Here is an 18,601-nt window from a genome sequence, read left to right on the forward strand (position 1 = left end):
CCCTGAACCAAGGAAAGCCTGGTTTTAAAGAGAAGGAATTATATATTATAGTCTTCTGATAACCAGAAATTTAACTGATAGCAACTGCTAGTCCCAGTGACCACACAAAAAGGTAACACACAGAGATCTAACCAACTATTATACTGACGTAAGTCCTACACCCCTCCCTATAAAGGATTCACTTCTCAGCTGTAATCCCCCTTGAGGGTGGAAGTCAAATCTTACAGCTCTGGAACATGATGTAACCCTCAGTTCTACTCACCTTATCAAAAATTCCTGTTCTGCTCCCTCTCTTCTCACATTTCCTTGGCCTCATTATGGCTTTAAAAAGGAAGCTTGCTGCTAAAATCCCACTTGGGCTAATTTGCCTATGACAGCTTGACAGCTGTAGCAAGAGAAACAGAGGGATTCTTCCAAGCAAATGATGATTCTGACTGTCCCATTAATTTGATCAGCCCAGCTCTTCCTATATAAAAATCCCACCAGGAACACAACTGAGAGGTATCCCAGAACACATGGACAGATTATTCAGAAGAGACAAAGGAAAAGGGAAGAAGGAAAAAAGAGAATGAGAAAGGGGAGGGAGGAAGGGAAGGAGGGAGGAAGGGAGGAAGGGAAGAAAAAACTCTGAAATTTTGTTCATGCAAAGAAAGTCTTAAATCATTCTTTACTGGCAGGTAAATTGGTCTTCTGCATGCACTGAGCTCCCTTCAAGGTAGGTTTGGTCCCATATTGCAAGCATGGTATATTTCTTCTGCCTTCTAATAACAGTTAGGACTTTCTAAGCAAGCTACAGAAGAGAAAGTACTTGTTCAATACCAGTAGCCCATTGCCACACTTTCCTATTACAAGCTTGTCAGCCTGCCAACACAGAGAACTTCCAGAAATCCTGCTTGCTCTCTTCCCACATAACACAAAGCAGCATATTCCTTCAGAAGCTCTATTCAACCTCCCTTTCTTCCCTGTAAGCTTGCATCTTTGAGACAATGGATAAGAGGAGCCCTTCCTCCATTCATTTGCTCAGCCTGCTGAAGCATCAGATCTGTCTGATCTTGCAGCAGAAGCATTATCCTTTGTTCTGATCAGGTTGCACAAATAGCTGTGCTTGTGTCAGTCCCCAGAGCAGATATTTTTTTCATGACCAATATGATTACATCTCACACACCACATTGTGTCCACCTAAAAATGTTGTGGTTTGTTTTCCCCAAGATCCAGGAGATCTACAAAAATACCACTCAGTGTTATGCACAAAGAAAGAAGGAGAATCTGTGCAACACTGTCACTACATGTATCCTAAACAAATAAGGATACAAATAAGCCAAAATATTCATATGCATATACCAAATAAGTAAAGAGTTATAAGGCTCACATGAAGGGCCTCAGCAAGTTGAAGGATTTATAGGGGTAAAAGTTGATTACAAAACCCAAGACATCCCACTACTTCTCTGCAGATTACATACTCCCCATGCTGATAAACAACAGCTGCTTTTACAGGTTCTGACACCTTATTTCTTCCCACACAGACATATTGGGCTGGTCCCAGCAACCTCACCACTGTCATGACATACCTTCACCTAGAATTCACACCTGGACCACTTGCAAGCTATCTTTAACTGAAGAGACACGTGTTAGCTACTGCCAAGTTAGATGAATATTCAAAGCAGTATGTCTGGTAAGCAGTTCGGTTTCCCACACTGACAAAGAATAATAAATCACCGCATCTATTGATATAGTCATGAGCTCTCAAAAGGTTACAAAGCATGGCTTTAATTTTCCCTTCCCCCTATTTTACCATAATGCATGCTACTTATGAAACTGTTGCTATCACACAGGCTTTTTTTCCCTAGGTCAGAAAATCATATTAACCAGAAAACACAGCCTGTAGGTTCTTCAGAACTTCAGTCTGTCAGAAAGCACTCATTCAAGTTGGAGGTTTAACTTTATCTAGTACCTGCAAATCTCTTGTATTTTTTGCCTACATGCAAATATGTATGCTGTGTGGTGTCTGAGGCCAGGTAAAAGCTTGAATACCCCTTTCTAGCTTCTAGCCAGGATTTAAACATGGGGGGAGAAAAAATGCTAATCCATGGTTTGCAATGAACAAAATAAAACAAAACCCTACCACAGGGGAAAAAGTCATCCTGCCTTTAACCAAATCTAATCTAATCTTTCGTCACAGCTATAACATCACTGAGTGCTTCACTCCTGATCTTCAGCTTCACACACAGAGCACAGAGAATTACTGATACAAGCCTTCTGTACAAGGCCAGACTCAAAAAAAAAATACATAAATGGGTCTGATTAACACTGCTGAGTTTGCAATCAGAATCAATACAGTTCCATGAAGATATTGCCATTTTTAGTAAGTACAATATCCTCCAAAATCCAACAGCATTATATGATTTCTGTTTCATAAAGGCTTTGACTTTCCTTTTATTATCCCAGTCTTGCTTTAACACATATTTTATATTAGAATGCGTTCCAGGAAGCATATGGCAATAGAACTAGGTCAACCATTAACCAAATAACAGGAAGCTGCTCTGCAGAGCACACCCTTCAGAGCTTGCTTAATGAGCTAGCTCTTCAGAATGTGTCCTTCAGTAAGGTTGCAACTAACTGTTCCACAGGATTTTCTTTAAAGCCACAAGGTCATCCAAGTTAGGCAGCTCCTAGACATGACACATTCAGAACAGCCATCAGTAAGTACAAAGGCATCTATCTAGGTCAGATGTTGAGATGAAGAACACTCTTTAAGCATACATGGGTCACTGGACATCAGGAACCAGTTCCAATGCTTTCTTCATCTTATCAGTGAGCAGAACCCATCCCATCATTAATCTACTCCCACAATTTCAGGAAAGAACAGATGAATTTGCCTTTGTAGAGCTTGTGGGGTGGGATACCATGAGTAGATAAAGAACCTTACATCTCTCTGCCTTCTTCCATGCTTTCCTACCAGAGGAGGGCAAATTACTTCCCAGATGAGAGTCACTTGTCTGGCTTGCAAAAAAGGACTGTTATTAAGGCTTGCAACTCAGTGTCTCACTAAATATTTCATGTTCTGGTTTTCCCTTGTTCTTTTAGAGAAACAAACAGTATTTAACATGGTCTGTCAAATCAGAGAAAAAAAAAATTATCATGGTTAGTACCTTCATTTGTTCCATCTCAACCTTACCAATTGCTTCAACTGAAGATCACTTTCTATATTTTTAAACAATCAAAGACACATAGGCTTGAAATGTAAGTTTTTAGGCCTCTGAAAAGCATCGGGTGTCAAGGAATAAAATCCATAAATAATGCAGAGATTAGACAAAGTTCTGATTCATGCTGTACTGTTAACAGAGCAGTAGAGGTGGCCCAATCAAATTGTTTCTAAACAAATAAAAACACAAAATTTGCCATCACTCTACTTGTTTTGCATAGAACAGTCAATGATATCCATCAAATAACTGTTGCAACAACTTAAGTCAACAGCGACGTACCACAAAGTATCAATTTTTAAAATAAAAATAAGCCACCATCAAGCTGTGTGACTACAATCAAATCTTGACACTGAACCTATGAAGATATTATTATTATTATTATTATTATTATTATTATTATTATTATTATTATTATACTCTCGGAAAATAATAGATAGTCTCTTATGTCTTCTTACTGTAGTCCTTCATTTGAATATTTACAAACAAACAAAAATTCTAAGATCTCAAAGTCATTACTTACCCCCAATAAATCAAAACAACAACAAAAAAAAACAACTCTCTCTACATTTTCATTGCTAGTTGTAGGCATGTTTCACCACCACTTCTAATAGGAAAATGTGCTGTGAACTTCTACAAAACAAGAGTTTGATGTCTACACTTGTGGCAACAACAACAACAACAAAGCCATGTCCTACAAATGTTCTCATACCAGTGTTTTCAGAACTGAGAACTTCTCTGTCACCTGACATTGGAGATGGGAACTCAAGTTCATCTTTCTGGTACTAGAGCTTGGTAGAACCAGATAACAATTCCAGTTCCTAGTTATCAGACACAGGAAATGATGAGGCATCCATGATGACAGAGAAAACAGTCAGTGTGTGTGATCATATGTCCCTGCAGATTGCTTTGTATCTTAAGCGACAGCTCCTTGCTGAAACAGGCTAACTCAATGGAAGACTGCCAAGCATGCTGTGGTGAGATTATCATCTTAGTAGTTATTTATAATAAACTATCTTCAGCAAGTAGCACCTTTTTGGGTATGAAAAAGTGAAGGACCCTGTATTTTCTTTGCAGTATAGAGATGTTCTAGTTTGAACGAGAAAAGGTGCAGACAAAATTTAGAAGCATTATTCATTTGCATATGAAGAAACACTTCTGATGAACATTCTCTCCAGTGTACACTAGAAACTGTTCAACACACTGAAAAAGCCATAACATTTCCACTTCTAGAAAATAAAACCTGCAAGAGGAATTATATGTACACAGCAACTATACCTTAGAAGAAGCCTATTGATTAGACTGTATCCTTGATACTTCTGATGCTCAAACAGCTACCACACATGGAGTTATCTATGTAACCAAGAAACAGTTCTGCCTGAGACGGTGTTCAAGTTTCACGTCATTTTTCAGTGATATTTATTTCCAAGTATACTATGGAGAAGTGCTACTCCTCCATAGTTTTAACCCAAAATTCTGCTGAATAGGGCCAATGGAGCAAGGAGGACTGTGTAAGGATGAAGTTATTGCAGAACAGAACAAACAGTCTTCACATACAGACATGTTTTATATGCATCCCCTCCTCCCATCACCAAATTACAACTGGGAAAACATACCTGTGGGTTGACTACTACCACACTCCCACTCCAGTTCTTAGGAACATATGAAGAAAGTCATACCTTTGCAGGGCTACCACAGAGCAGCATCTAAGACAAGGATTCATTCAAGAGAAGCTGTAAAATCATTCTTTGAAAATCCTGCTGAACAAGCAAGAGAAATCATAAGAGCTCTGATTATGAAGTAGAGCTCTGCCATGCCCATCAGGAAGCAAGTTCTGCTATTCTAGAGCTTCCTAGGCTGCAGTTACGAGAAGATGTCTCCAAACACTGGGGACATTAAAATGACAACAACAAAAGCAAACAAGAACAAACAAAAACAGGAGACCTATCCATGACTGAGCTCACAGAAGACAAATCACTAAATTTTTTAAGTTTCAAAAGTTCACAGAATGTCTGATAAGCTTATTTAGAATATTTTTGTTGCTGTTTATTTGTTTTTGTTGTTGTTTGTTTTGTTTTGTTTTTCCCCAGAGATTTAGATTCATGTAACGGTATTTGGTACTTTAAAAAAAAAAATGGTGTCAAAGTAATTTGGCACTAGCTTTAACCACATAGGGAAAAAAAAAAAAATCTAACAGGACATTCCTGCTTAAAAAAAAAAAAAGCAGAAACAATTACAATAGCTTTCTATAGTTTCTTAGTAATTACAGTTTCAAAGACTATACAGTATCACTTGCAGTATTTTGTACCTTTCTGCATTTCACAGCTGTAGTACAATGTTCTTAAATGGTTACAGCTTTTGAACAAATTGTCTCTGCACTAAAGCCAAAAGGATCTACAATGAAACTTCAGCTGAAGCTCAGAACTTTCACATGACTGAACTCTTCTCTTTCTCCAGATCTGCTTAGCCCTTCAGCCTCCCCCCAACCCCTTTTAAAATCCATCAGACATGTTTTTGGAGGGCACTTCACTTGTAAACAAAAAAAAAAAAAAAGAAAAAAAAAAAAAGTAATAATAATAATAGAAAAAAAAATAAAAAAGAAAAGAAGAAAAAAAAAAGAATTTCAAAAAGAAATGCAATCCTGCTGGGCTGAAGTTTTCAGATGACAAAGCAAAAGGTAATTGTTTAATATCAAGTATGAAAGCAGCATAAAAGGACAAGATGCAGAGGGAAAAAAACTACTTAGGCTTCCTGCGCTGGCATGAAATGGCTGCTTTCCTTCTTACTGCCAGCTCCCATGCTTCATGTTGACATTACACATCCTGTACTGTAGATCCACCCCCATGCTGATGCTTGCCCAACAGAATTATCTCCTGCGTCACAGCAGTGGTAACAGAACTGCTGGCTCTGCAGATCTGAAAGCACCATTTCAGTGCTTAATACATGCAGCAACTGGACACGTTACCAGATATTCTGGGTTGGTTTGTGGTACTCTCAGTACTGTATTACTTGGCTGAACCTTCTGTTAACCAGATGGTCTGTTCTCCCCTTGGGACCAAACCATTAAACTTATTTTATTAATTTCTACCAAAACGCGGGGACAGTTTATAGCACTTGTGTCTGGTTTATCTCCAACAGGGTTGCTAAGATGAAAATGACCTAAAAATAACTGGAAGTGCTGCTTCACACCAACAGAGAACAAGATCTTTTGGAGTAAATATTTAAATGATCTGCCAGATGAAGTACCACAGTAGCATGAACACATGGATAGCAACTTCTATTATATACAAATATGCAAATTTACACACTCCTATCATTGTAAAAGGGTCTATGTTACATTTCCCTGATCCAAAGCACCTCTGTCTTGAGAAGGCAGTTACCATGCTAGTGTCTATTCAAACCATTCTCTTAATGGCAAAAAAGTGTGAAAAGACATGGCTTCCAAAAACACCAGTTTGTGATGTGGCTCCAAAATGCTTGAAGATCATCTAGAGGCAACAGAGAAACATGAATGTTCCCAGTTGAACATCCCCAAACTCATATAAAATCATACTTAAGGGACATGCCAGCATTAGTTGAAGTCAAACTTGAGTATTTGTAACACACATGCTCCCCCTGTCAAAATACAAAGAGTGAGAATGAAAGAAAAGGAGCACATGAATGAAAGCGAAAGAATTATCTACAGCATTAGTTCCCATTGGCTGTTGCAAACCAGCTACAACCATGCCATCACATGCAACCACAAATGAACATCTCATGTATGTAGGTGGTAGCTGTTGAAAGCTGAGGGCATCTTCTTTTTAAGATGCAATTTCCAAACACCTCCCTGAAAACTCCTAAAGAATTAGTCCATGTAGTTAAGGATTTGATCTTCAAATGCGTACTCAACAGGAGTAGCTGCAATCAAACTCAAAATCAGATCACAGGGACTATTCAAATGAATAAGCTTTTACAGGATAAGGGCTTCAGCCCTCATCTTGTATTATCTGACAAATGCACTGCAGTAACAACAAAATACAATGGGAGATGAGGTCTGACCTATTAAAAAAAAAAAAACTTTTGTTAATGTTCATAACAGTGGTAGTGAGGATTTATTAAATAAGTAACACATACATGTCTGCACACAAAACAAAATCCCAGGAATGTAAGAAGAATCTTGTAGAAGTTGCAGTTTTAGTGCCTTCAAATAGGAAGCCAATTCACTTAAAATCTAACAATAATATATCATTAAAATAAGTTCTCCATGGCTACCACTACAGTGCAGTGCTTCCAAAGCAAGGCTGGAGTCACTATTCAGATTGCTGCAAGCAGACATTTTTAAGAGGCAGATTTCTCAACCTAGAGTTCCAGTCTCTGTAAGGCTGGGATCTCAAATATGTGTAAATAGGACAGCACTACTAGTGTCCAGCTTCCCACATGTGACTAACTTCTGATGTGGAAGGAGATCATCAGACATCTTCTTTGCACCACTCGGGCAACTAAACAGTCTTTTGGTCATTCATTATTAAAATTCGTACTTAGACACGAATAACCCTCCAATATGGATGTCAACAGATCAGCAGGTATTGCCTTCAGCTCATAAGCAGGCTGCTTATTTCACCTGTAAAGAGGATTAGATATCTTCAGCATATCAAGAAAACAAGCATAAGAATAGACTGTATAGCATTTTAGCTCCATATATCTTTAAAATTTCCCCAATGAGCAGGATTTTTTTTTATGTCCCATTTAAGTTACTACCTCATCATCATATGACTGCCCTCCACTGCCATGTCATACAAAACTTCAGTGTATAGTAACAGGCCCCCCAGAAAGTCATTCCACAACCTGAAACATCATCTACCCTTCAAACACACTAAAAATAGATTGCTCACCCTCTTGAGGTCTCAGCAGCCCATCTGATATTACAGTACAGTATTAACAAACCTATGTAGACATGAATTCTTAAAATAAATATCTTCAGAGATAAGACCATAACACCAGCAAGCAAATTATATTCCTATACACCACTGAAGTAGCATGGGTGAACCTGTGGAAGCAGTGAAGCAACATGGAGGGCAATGAGGATTTCATGTTAGTTTTGCAAGAGAACACCACATGCAACCTTTGGTCAACCTGCCTGTTATCCTGCCAAGCAACTTCTGACTCAAGGCTTTTGGTCTCAAAGACATTTTCTGAGAGGGACCTTAGCAGTTTTGTGTGGTTCCTTGGGAGCACAACACACTGAAAATCTTGTATTCCCTCCTGCTCCACCGTAGAAGGAGAGCAGTGCATTTGTGAAGAGGGAGTTGAATGGAAAAATCTTTGTAGTTTATCAGCTCTGTAATCTGATCATTTTAAAATAATTCAGATTTACTCATTTATTCATGCAGCTGGGAGACCCAGAATATATTGACTCATTTTTTTCAGCAGCTTCAGTGAATAATACAGTTATGCCCTTGGAATCAGGGGTTTAAGAAGTCTGTTATGTGCACATATCACCTTGGCAAGAGAAATCTGCATGCTCTTGAGAAGCAACAGCTTCTTCTCAACCTAGCAGAATGGAAACACGCCAGGAGCCGGAACCACCAAAGGGTTAAAAACATGACTCCTGCAACTCCTGAGTGAAGATCCACCATACATGCTGATTCACACAATAGCCTTCGGTCATATTTACCTCCTGAAGGCCCGATAAGGTCCTCCTCTCCCCAGGCCCTGGTGCTATCATGCTCAGGGCTGTTTTACACCATATGCTTGATCACAGACAAGAGAACTTGACCTCTATATGACCTGACATAGTTGAAAGCTGATATGCTTTCTCCCCACTGCCCTCCCCCACCAAAGATAAAAGGTCATTTAGACCAAAAAGAACCAGTCCAGACTGACTTCAAGTTACATGAATTCAACTTTCAGGATGCGCTCCTGGCCAGGAATCCAAACCCTTTCTTGCAAGGCTGCAAGCTACAGCCATGCGAGAAGGCAGACAAAATTCAGCAGTAAGGAAGTTAATTAACAAGGTTGAGAGCTGCCTGGCTATGCTCAGTTTTCCATCATCCATTTGTTAACATTTTTACACTCGACAAGTTATTCAGCTGGGCATGCTAGAAGCACAGTTTCAGGGCCTATCAGTGCTGGAGGTCCTATATCTTGCAGCCAAAGCCACCTAGATGCAGCCAAGGAAGATAAAAACTGAAATGTATGATCAGAGCTTCCAATCAAATAAAGAGATATGAACAAATTTGAAATGATTTATTGACATTTATTTATGTTTCTGACAGTACCATTTGTCACACAACATAGGAAACATGATGAGTCCTCATGGCCATTCCTTCCCAGATTTTAATGCATTAATAACTAAAGCTAAGTAGATGCTGTATACATAGTTAGCCTCTTCCATACTCACCACAAGTAGTAACATACCTGAGAAAAAATGATCAGTCAGAATGAGAGCAATGACATAGAAGAAAAGTCTCAGATATCTCCAGTTGCCATCTCCAAGTGTTTGCAAACAGAAGAGATCTGGTCCAATCTCACACAACAGAACCACTCCCAAAAGGAACTTTTTATTTTCCTACATACACACGGTTTTGTTTTGACTGAGTGCAAAAAATCTAGTACCAAGGTCTTAATTTCCAATATCTCCATTATATTCTATTTATGGCTATTTCACTGAAAAGAGGAATGGATGGTTTAAGGAATTCAAATAATTAAGACCAAGATTTAGAGAGTTGGCCACTAATAGGGAAGGGAAGGGAAGGGAAGGGAAGGGAAGGGAAGGGAAGGGAAGGGAAGGGAAGGGAAGGGAAGGGAAGGGAAGGGAAGGGAAGGGAAGGGAAGGGAAGGGAAGGGAAGGGAAGGGAAGGGAAGGGAAGGGAAGGGAAGGGAAGGGAAGGGAAGGGAAGGGAAGGGAAGGGAAGGGAAGGGAAGGGAAGGGAAGGGAAGGGAAGGGAAGGGAAGGGAAGGGAAGGGAAGGGAAGGGAAGGGAAGGGAAGGGAAGGGCCTATGTCAAAAAACACCTTCACGAATCCATCTAAAATTTCTGCAAAACCTGACATAGGAAATATGGAACAATGTGAGCTGTCAATTTAACATCATTAAGAGGGAAGAAGACAGGAAAAAAAAATATTATCATCACACAGCTGAATTCTGGCCTTTAGACCACATTCTGGCATTCAGACCCTTTATTAATGATCCCTTTCTCAGTTAGACATTTATTTAAATCTTCACCAAGTCAACCAAGTTGGTGAAGAATGCACCTCCCAGAATATCAAACTCATGCTGTACGCATATTTTCCAGCACATGTAGTCTTACCTTGGCTACTCTGTTTATTTGATAAATCAGGAGAAACTCAAAGTATAGGCTGCTGGAAAACAGGTCGTGGGTGTCACATTCACCCATTCTGCTCTTTTCTTTGACAGCAATGAAATATTTAGGGATAATGTTTGAGAGGGATGAATTTGCCTGGCTCTTGTGATAAGTAGCTATCAGATTTTGAAATATTTGCATGACAACAGACCAATACAGTATGACCCATCTTCTTCCCAAAAAGAATATCCTGTGATGCCTTCTTTCCACAACTACTGCTACCACCCTGAAGCAGCACTATTTGAACCTTAAGAGCTGCAAGCGGGAAGGAAGAGTTTGCTCATTCGGGCAGTGCAAAGAAGCCCCTATTGTCCTACAAGGCCACGGAAACAGTGACCACATGTACATCAGAAGATTCCATTTTTAGCATCTTTCAAAACAAAGTCTTCTCTTTCACATTATCACAAGCACACTGAATCCTCAGTCTTCCTATATCATTCTCTGCAATGTCTGCTTTGTTTTGTCTTGAAAAATCATTCTCCTGCCTCTCTACCCCACGCAATTGCTCTATTAGCAGCAAGTTTCCACTACACATAATTATGGCATGCCTTAGCCTACTTTTCTGTTTGCTGAATAGCTATGCCTATTTTCTACTTGTGCTGATGCTACCATTTACTTTTCCTGACACTCTAATCCTTGTATCCTTTGAAGGCCTGACTTCCTCCACCACAACAGCAGCTGGGGTTCTCAGGCCCCTTTCCAGAGCTTTTTAATAGCAACAGTAATGCCAGTGCTGAACATCCCCCTTCTTAATCTTCAGGTCATCACAGAGGCTATACCTGTAAAAAAAAGTGCTTCAAATACACTGTCCAGTGCTGCTAACCACCCATTATGTAAATGAACAGCAAGTTATTAATTGCATCTTCCTGGCATACAGTACAAGCATCTAGCTTCTTCTCTCCCACAGGTGTAGAATAACTTCAATTTTCTGCACATTCCCAATTAGATTTTTTTCTTATCTTCCACCACACAAAAAAAAACAAGCTACACACTTCAACTAAATTCTTAATTTAACTAGTGAAAAACTAACCATAGTCCAGTGTTCTCTCAGAATTATTTGTCCTCAACACAGTGGCCTTGCAATGATTGCTGCCCTGATAAGCTCTCAGTAAGTCCTTCCTAATCACTCATGACATTGACGCTGTGCCTACAACTCCTTATGCTGACATTATTAAATGTATTCTTAAAGCGACTGTGTTTGACTCCACTCAAGAACAATGACTGCACATCCTCAGATGTCTCGTTTCCATCTTCTTTAAACTACCAAACTGATTGTTTTTCTTGAGAGATCCTACGATCTTCTACCCACAAAACGGTTTCTAGCCCCAGCCAAAAACCCACTGTATTCCCTACGGACAGCAGCTATGGAGGTCTATCATTATATACAAAATAATAATAATAATAATAATAACAACAACAACACCTAGCCAAAAACAATGAGGTGAAGATCAAGAGGAAATGAAAGGTATAGTAGTACGGCTAAATCTGGGACTGATGTTCTGATAATCATTATGTATCAAAAAATGACTACAAACCAATCACAACCAATAGTGGAGGAAAGGTTTTTTTCCAAACACTGCTTAAAGTAAAGCTCCTTTAATCAGTTTTATTAAGCAAGGATATTTTGAGATGACTGCTGTAACAGATACTGACTCAAGCTGAACAAAGCAACTGTACCATGACATTGAACCAGTAAGAGATGAAGAGAACACAGAGAAAAAATAAATAAATAAAATAAAATAAATAAAAATAAAACACAAAGTTGTACATAAGCCTGCATATTTCAAATATCAGACACCAGAAATTAAAGATTTCCCTAAATAAAGATTTCCCTTTCCCCATCTCATCCCCTCTTTCAAAACTCTCCAGACTTGTGTTTGTACTGCAACATCTGGCACAGCTTCATAAAACTCAAGAGATAAGTGTCAGACTTTAGATCTTTGGTATTGTTTCCAAAGTTAAAAGAACAAAATGGAACAAACCCCAAAACAATCTCATATGACTTTTTATTTACGCATGTGTTCAACTTCCCAAACACATGCTGAAAGTAGACTAATACTTCCAGAACTCAGGACATAAATTAAGATTGCATTAAATCTAGTCCCCTCATTTGGAAACTTCTGCTAGAGCCTTTTCACTACAACCAACAAGATAATTATCATAAGTTGAGCTATCTCCCTTCCTCCCCCCTTTTCTTCTTTCAGCACTGGCATACAAGCCATGCTATTTTAACTTCTTTCCTGTTCTCCCAGTTCTTCTGGAACATTTTATTTTCAACAGTCAACTCATTTGGAGAAGTGCCATGCTGAAGTTCAACCGTTTACATGTTAACTGTGTCTCTGCCAGCAGCTGAAGACTTACACCACACCACCTTCTCCAGGACCTCTTTCATTAAAAATTTTGAGTTCCTGTCTCTGAGGAACTTAAGTTTCTGCAGTTTAGCAGATCTTTATGCAACTTTAATTCTTATCATTCTCCTTTCTTCTCTTCTAAATTGCCCTCGCTTTCACTCCCTGAAGAGCAAGGTGGCAGTTCTCCTCATCCCCTCCTCAATTAATACTTCATTGACAGCTGCTCATGTGCTGTGGGCCCATATTATATCTTAATGCTACCTGAAAGATTTCCATTAAACAAGCCCTTTCAAGACTGCTCGATTAGTTAGCACTCTAGATGGAAGCAACTCTTTGAAAAGATAGCAAGCATTTAGCTTGATGAAGTTAAACATTTTACTAAAGCCAGCAATTAGAACTTCATACTTGATCACATCCTTCAAGTGTTAAGCAAATCATACAGCTGATAGTAACAGCAGACCTTTTTCCTCTGGAACAAGTTCATGAAAGACATGATTTCAGTTCAAAACAAAGGTTAAGGAAAAAAAAGAGCATTTATATTATTTTCTGCTACAGTACATTGAAAATATACCAAAGTACAAAATATAGGGAAACATAGTACCTGAAATGATTCAAAGATGACATGGGTCTTCATGGACCTTTCCTGATCTGTCAGAAGAGTATCTCTCTTCCTCTACCATTGTGCTTCTTCCAAACATTCTTTTCAGTATTTCAGTTCATTTTTTGTTGTGGTGTTTTTTGGTGAGGATTTTTTCTTTTTTGATAATTATTGCTCTACAGGTTTTGTTGCTACGTTTGGTTAGTGTTAGCTTCATAATAGGGTAATGTGAGTAAATGAATACTACATAGCTTTTCAATAATTTCGCAGATATAAGTCCTTTTTCTGCAGTTTCCTACTTCATTTACTCACATTGCCCTATTATGAAGCTCAAAGTAGTGTTCTTCTGCTCAGTTTAATTATCCACAACAACATGTAGAGAAAGTGTTATAGCAAAAATAGAGCAATCTCAATTTATACTGTAACTCCACATGTTGTTTGGAATCATAGGAAAACTCACAGAAAAAAAACTCATTTACACTTGTTTCTTGGAATTCCAAATTTCAGGAGGCATCTTTGGGCTTTTCTGAAGTAACCTTCCTCAAATGGTAACCTGTACTATTATAAGATTTTAGTTCTTCACATTTCCTTTCTAAGACTAAAATTAAACTTGTCCATTCTTTGGGGCCCAGTGTAACACCTGCCAGCTGTCCAGACATCTATGTTGAAAGCAGTTCTTCTCCAATACTTATCAACTCTTTAATTACTCATGTCTTCAAAAGAGACAATTCTCCTTTAAATCAAAGTTCACAACACTATAAAATTTATTATAAATTTTACTAAATTAAAATGACCATCTTTTTTCCACTTGTGTTTGCAGTTATACTACTTTCCATTTCCAGCATCCAACTGTGTACTCATATTCCTCACTGCCTGGGCATATACAACACATTTTTAGTTTTCCTCCTGTATCAAAATTATTTTTAAAACCAATGGAAAGAAATTCCAAACATGATGTTTTAAGTTTCTCCAGAATGTAGTTCATTTTTAACCTAATAAAAATGCATAAGGAAATCAACTATTTGTTGAAATATTTTTAAAGCAGTGGTCCTTAGGTTTTGTTTGGTGGGGTTGAGAAAAGTGATTAAGAAAAGCTAGTTTATATACTGAACAATAAGCTATGAATGCAGTTTCTGATAGATCTTGCACCATGGACAAACTGTGTGTGCTCATAAGTCAAAAGCAATTGAAGCCCAATATCTGAATGAAGAAATTTGTGTCTGATGACAAGAAACATACTGGTCACCACTATCTCTTGAATTAGAATTATTATTCTAGATCCCCTGAAAGCCTTTTGTTTCATTTTTTGCTTTTTTGTTTTGAAAAATAAAAGTCACTCAGCTAGTCTTCTAACAGTAAGGTTAAAATCAGTCTGGGCAGACTAAAATAAGGAACATCATTAATGAGAATATTCTTCTCTAAAGATAATTTCAGTCTCATAGTAAAGAAAACACCCATAAATAACACCACTCTCCAATACAAACCAATGCAAAAATGTTCTTTTTCCTAGGGTGTCTGTCACCACAGGAGAGGGGCAAGATGCCCTCCCATCAAGATCCACAGCTTAAATCTCAACCTTGTTCTTGTATTGCATGTGCCACATTTATGAACAATGTATCTGCAGGTCACATTGTAGTGTAAACAGAGTTGACTTCTCAAGAAGTAAGAGGAAATTCATGATTTTGAACTATGAAACACGATCAGATACCTATGGAGACAATATACTGAATAGAGAGAATGGATACATAGGATCTGACCCAACCAGCAGAGGTCAGTGAGGACTTTGCTATTATCTTCAGTGGCTGCTGATTTAGACCTGTACAGAAATTGTAAAGTGCATCAATGAACATCACATCAAGGAAAAAAGAAAAAAAAAGAAAAAAAAGACAGTTAACCTCCCTTCTTATTTTGTCAAAATGTAAGGTGAAGCATACATGAAATGGTATGTTGCATAGTCCACCTCTGAAAGTGCTTCATTTCAGAAGGGTGGAGATAACCACGGTATCTCAGTACTTTGTGTGACATTATCAGCAACCTGAACTAACAAAATGCACAGCTGATAATGCAGTATACTTTCCAATAATACTAGAGTATATACTACACAATTTTTTCCTGTGGAATAATGAAACAAGGACATTGATTTTAACCTTGCAGTAGCTGGATCCCAAGTTCATCTTTAGTGATTACAGTCATCAAATCTTTCTATTCTTGGTGCCCACGTGGGAGTGTGTTTTGATTCAGATTCACTGGTCTCCTATTCTATAGCATATACCTCCCATATATAACACATTCCTTCTTAAATGCTTCAAAATAATCTACATATGAATGCTACCTTTCTATGGAGCTGTGCGTTCAAACTCAGTAGTACTGCATCCTGGTATCCACCTCATGCATTTCAGCATGTAGTTTGAATTTTTTGAGGAACTGCATCTACTACGCATCTGATGTGCAAATCAAGATTGGTGGGAAAAGAGTGAGGCCTGGTTTGAGACTACTAAAACTGATTTCATATTAAAAGGTGGGCTAAAAAAAATCACACAAATTCCTTTTCAACTGCTATCTCTCTTTAAAGATCTTAGGTTTCCATAATTACATTAAAATCATAACAATGTTGCCATTAGTTTTCAGGGAAAAAAAAAAAAAAAAAAAAAAAAAAAAAAAAGTTTAAATAAACCAAAAAAAACAGCTGTGAAAACTGCTTCTTTTCCAAGAGAAATTGTGTATTTTATGATGCTCTGAGGAACCTACTAAAAGCTTGCCAGTATCGTTTTAATGCAACCTAGTGAGTGGGGAGAAATATTCCATCTTAATATAAAATAAATCCAAAAGAAGGAACGCTCTTGAAAATCAGAAGTTAAAAATCCCATAAATCAGGCATCAACAGCATCACCTAGAAAAAAAAATGACATTTCATGACATTCTCTGGAAGAACCTGAGCAGCCTCAATCTCTGCGCACTTACCTCCAAATGCTTTCAAAAATCTATAAATATAAGCATATATACACTATTCTTTGGTCAACTGATCAACCTCCTAAATTCTGTGGTCTTTAACCAAAGAAAAATGTCTAGAAAGGTGACCTCCACATGAAAGCATAAGAGCAAAAAAGCCTGAGGATGTGTTTCTCTGTGTGAAGGAGAATCTGAGCAATTTCCTCCAATCCTCATTTCCTGATAGCATGAAGTCAGAGAGAAGACCCATCACAATGTTGTACATTGAAAAACTGAAGAAACCCTAGGGGAAAAAATCATGATTAAGCCAGCTTCTGCCAGCAAAGCTTCAAAACATGGAGACACATCCACGATGTTAGGAGCACTTCCCATCTCAGCTTTGTCTACTCTCTCTCTCCTCCATTTTCTGGTGGAGCTAGAGAACATGACATGGCTTACCTGACTCAGATCACAGCTCTCTGCCAAACTAGTCACTTCCTCTTAGACATGCAAGCAGCTTCATGAGACAAACAGACCCCCACAGACACACACAAAAGCAGCAGCAGAAAGCACTCAAACTTGAAGGTCTTTCTCCTTCCAAACACCAGAAAAACGAATGAAACTTTTCCCTTTTCTCCCCCAAAAGAGGGATGTGAGGCGGGGAGAAATCCTATCAGATCACAACTACATGAAGCTCCAGGAGGATCTCTCTGTGTGGAGAATAGAAACCACAATGCTAAGAGGACGCGGGGGGGGGGGGGGGGGGGGAGAGAAGAAGGTTACTCCAGAAGACATAAAGAGCCTGTAGACTGTGTGTGCATGTGTGCGAGAGCGAGGAGAAGCTTTGTGTTGTGGAGCCTGGACTGGAACCAAAGCAGACAGCTTGCAAATGGAGGACAGGGAGATAAAGAAAGGGAAAGAGGGGGAGAGATAGGGAGAAAGCTGCTCCGGGTGGTGGAGAAAGGGGCAGGGGAGAAAGCTCCTTCTCCCTTGCCTGGTTTAAAGGTAGGGACATCGGAGAAGTGAGCAAGAAGAAGTGGGCTCCTTCCCTTTCCTTTCTTCCCTTCTCGCTCTCTTTCTCTCAAAGGAGAGCAGAAGCGTGTGTAATGGCTCCTGCTCTCCAGCTGAACGCTGTCCTCCTCCAAGCAACCTCCTGCGGGCACCACCAGCCCCCCAGCCCCGGCGCCGCCGGGGACCCCCGCATCCCAAGTGGAGGAGCGCGGCGGCGGGGGCACCAGCGGCGGGGTGAGGGACCAGCCTCGCCGGCGGCGAGAGAGAGGGCAGCGAGAGGGGACGAGGAGAAAGAGCAAGAGAGGAAGAGGGGGAGAGAGAGAGGGAGAGAGAGAAAGAAAAAAAGGAAGGAAGAAAGAGAGAGAGAGAGAAAGAAAGAAAGAAAGGAAGAAAGAGGTCACCCGATTGCCTGGGTCGTGCCAGCACGGAGCTTTTCTCTCCTCCGTGTCTCTCCCGTCTCTGATCCAAGTCCACACGCACAGCACCATCCAGACCTCGCACACACACACATATCCACACGGGCACCCCCACCCCGAAAGCTCGACTGATATCTCACTTATCTCCCCATACCCCCCCCCCCTTTAATACAACAACAAAAAATTAATTAACCGCCTTCCTCCTCCTCCCACCACCACCACCACCACCACCACCAGCACCTCCTCCTCTTCTCCTCCTCCATGCAAGAGACTTCTCTCAAACAAAACACCCCGCTCTCGCTCCCTCTCTTCTCTTTTTTTTTTTTTCTTCCTTTCTTTCTTCCTCCTTCCTCCGTTGGCCGAATGAATGGATTTCAGAGGAAGGTGGTGGAAAGAAAGAAAGACAGAGAAGACCAAACAAAAAGATATATATATACACATGAGAGATGATCTCTCCAATGCCAAACCGGAGATGGGTTTTAATTGCAAGAACTTACAGGAGCGTCCCGGCACTGCTGCTCTTGCTGCTGTCTCCTCTCCTCTTCCTCTCTGCCTAGCTCTTCTTCTTGTTATTGTTGTGGAAGTTGTTTTGTGAGTCTCATGTGCTCCTTGCCAGGTCTCAGCAATGGAGGATCGCCATCTTTCCCTGCTTTTCCCCCCCTCTCTCTCTCTCTCCCTCTCTCTCTCTCCTTCACTGGTTTGCTGCAGCTGCAGATGACCTGAGATATCCGTCTCTCTCTCTCTCTCTCACTCAC

At 39.6% G+C, this 18,601-nt stretch overlaps 1 protein-coding gene across 4 annotated transcripts in view; it reads right to left on the reverse strand.

The window, feature by feature from the left end:
* ZNF462 (zinc finger protein 462) overlaps nt 1–18,167 on the reverse strand; it is a 93,641-nt gene extending 75,474 nt beyond the window's left edge. For 3 of the 4 annotated variants that reach the window (XM_032205759.1, XM_032205758.1, XM_032205755.1), the window contains exon 1: nt 18,087–18,167. The gene's annotated coding sequence lies outside the window, so the exon portion shown is untranslated. Of the gene's footprint in view, nt 1–16,878; nt 17,090–18,086 lie in introns of those variants that run through there. The other variant, XM_032205756.1, reaches the window with a different exon arrangement.
* Nucleotides 18,168–18,601: the final 434 nt, after the last annotated feature.

This window comes from Aythya fuligula, chromosome Z (assembly GCF_009819795.1).
Source record: "Aythya fuligula isolate bAytFul2 chromosome Z, bAytFul2.pri, whole genome shotgun sequence".
Taxonomy (NCBI): domain Eukaryota; kingdom Metazoa; phylum Chordata; class Aves; order Anseriformes; family Anatidae; genus Aythya; species Aythya fuligula.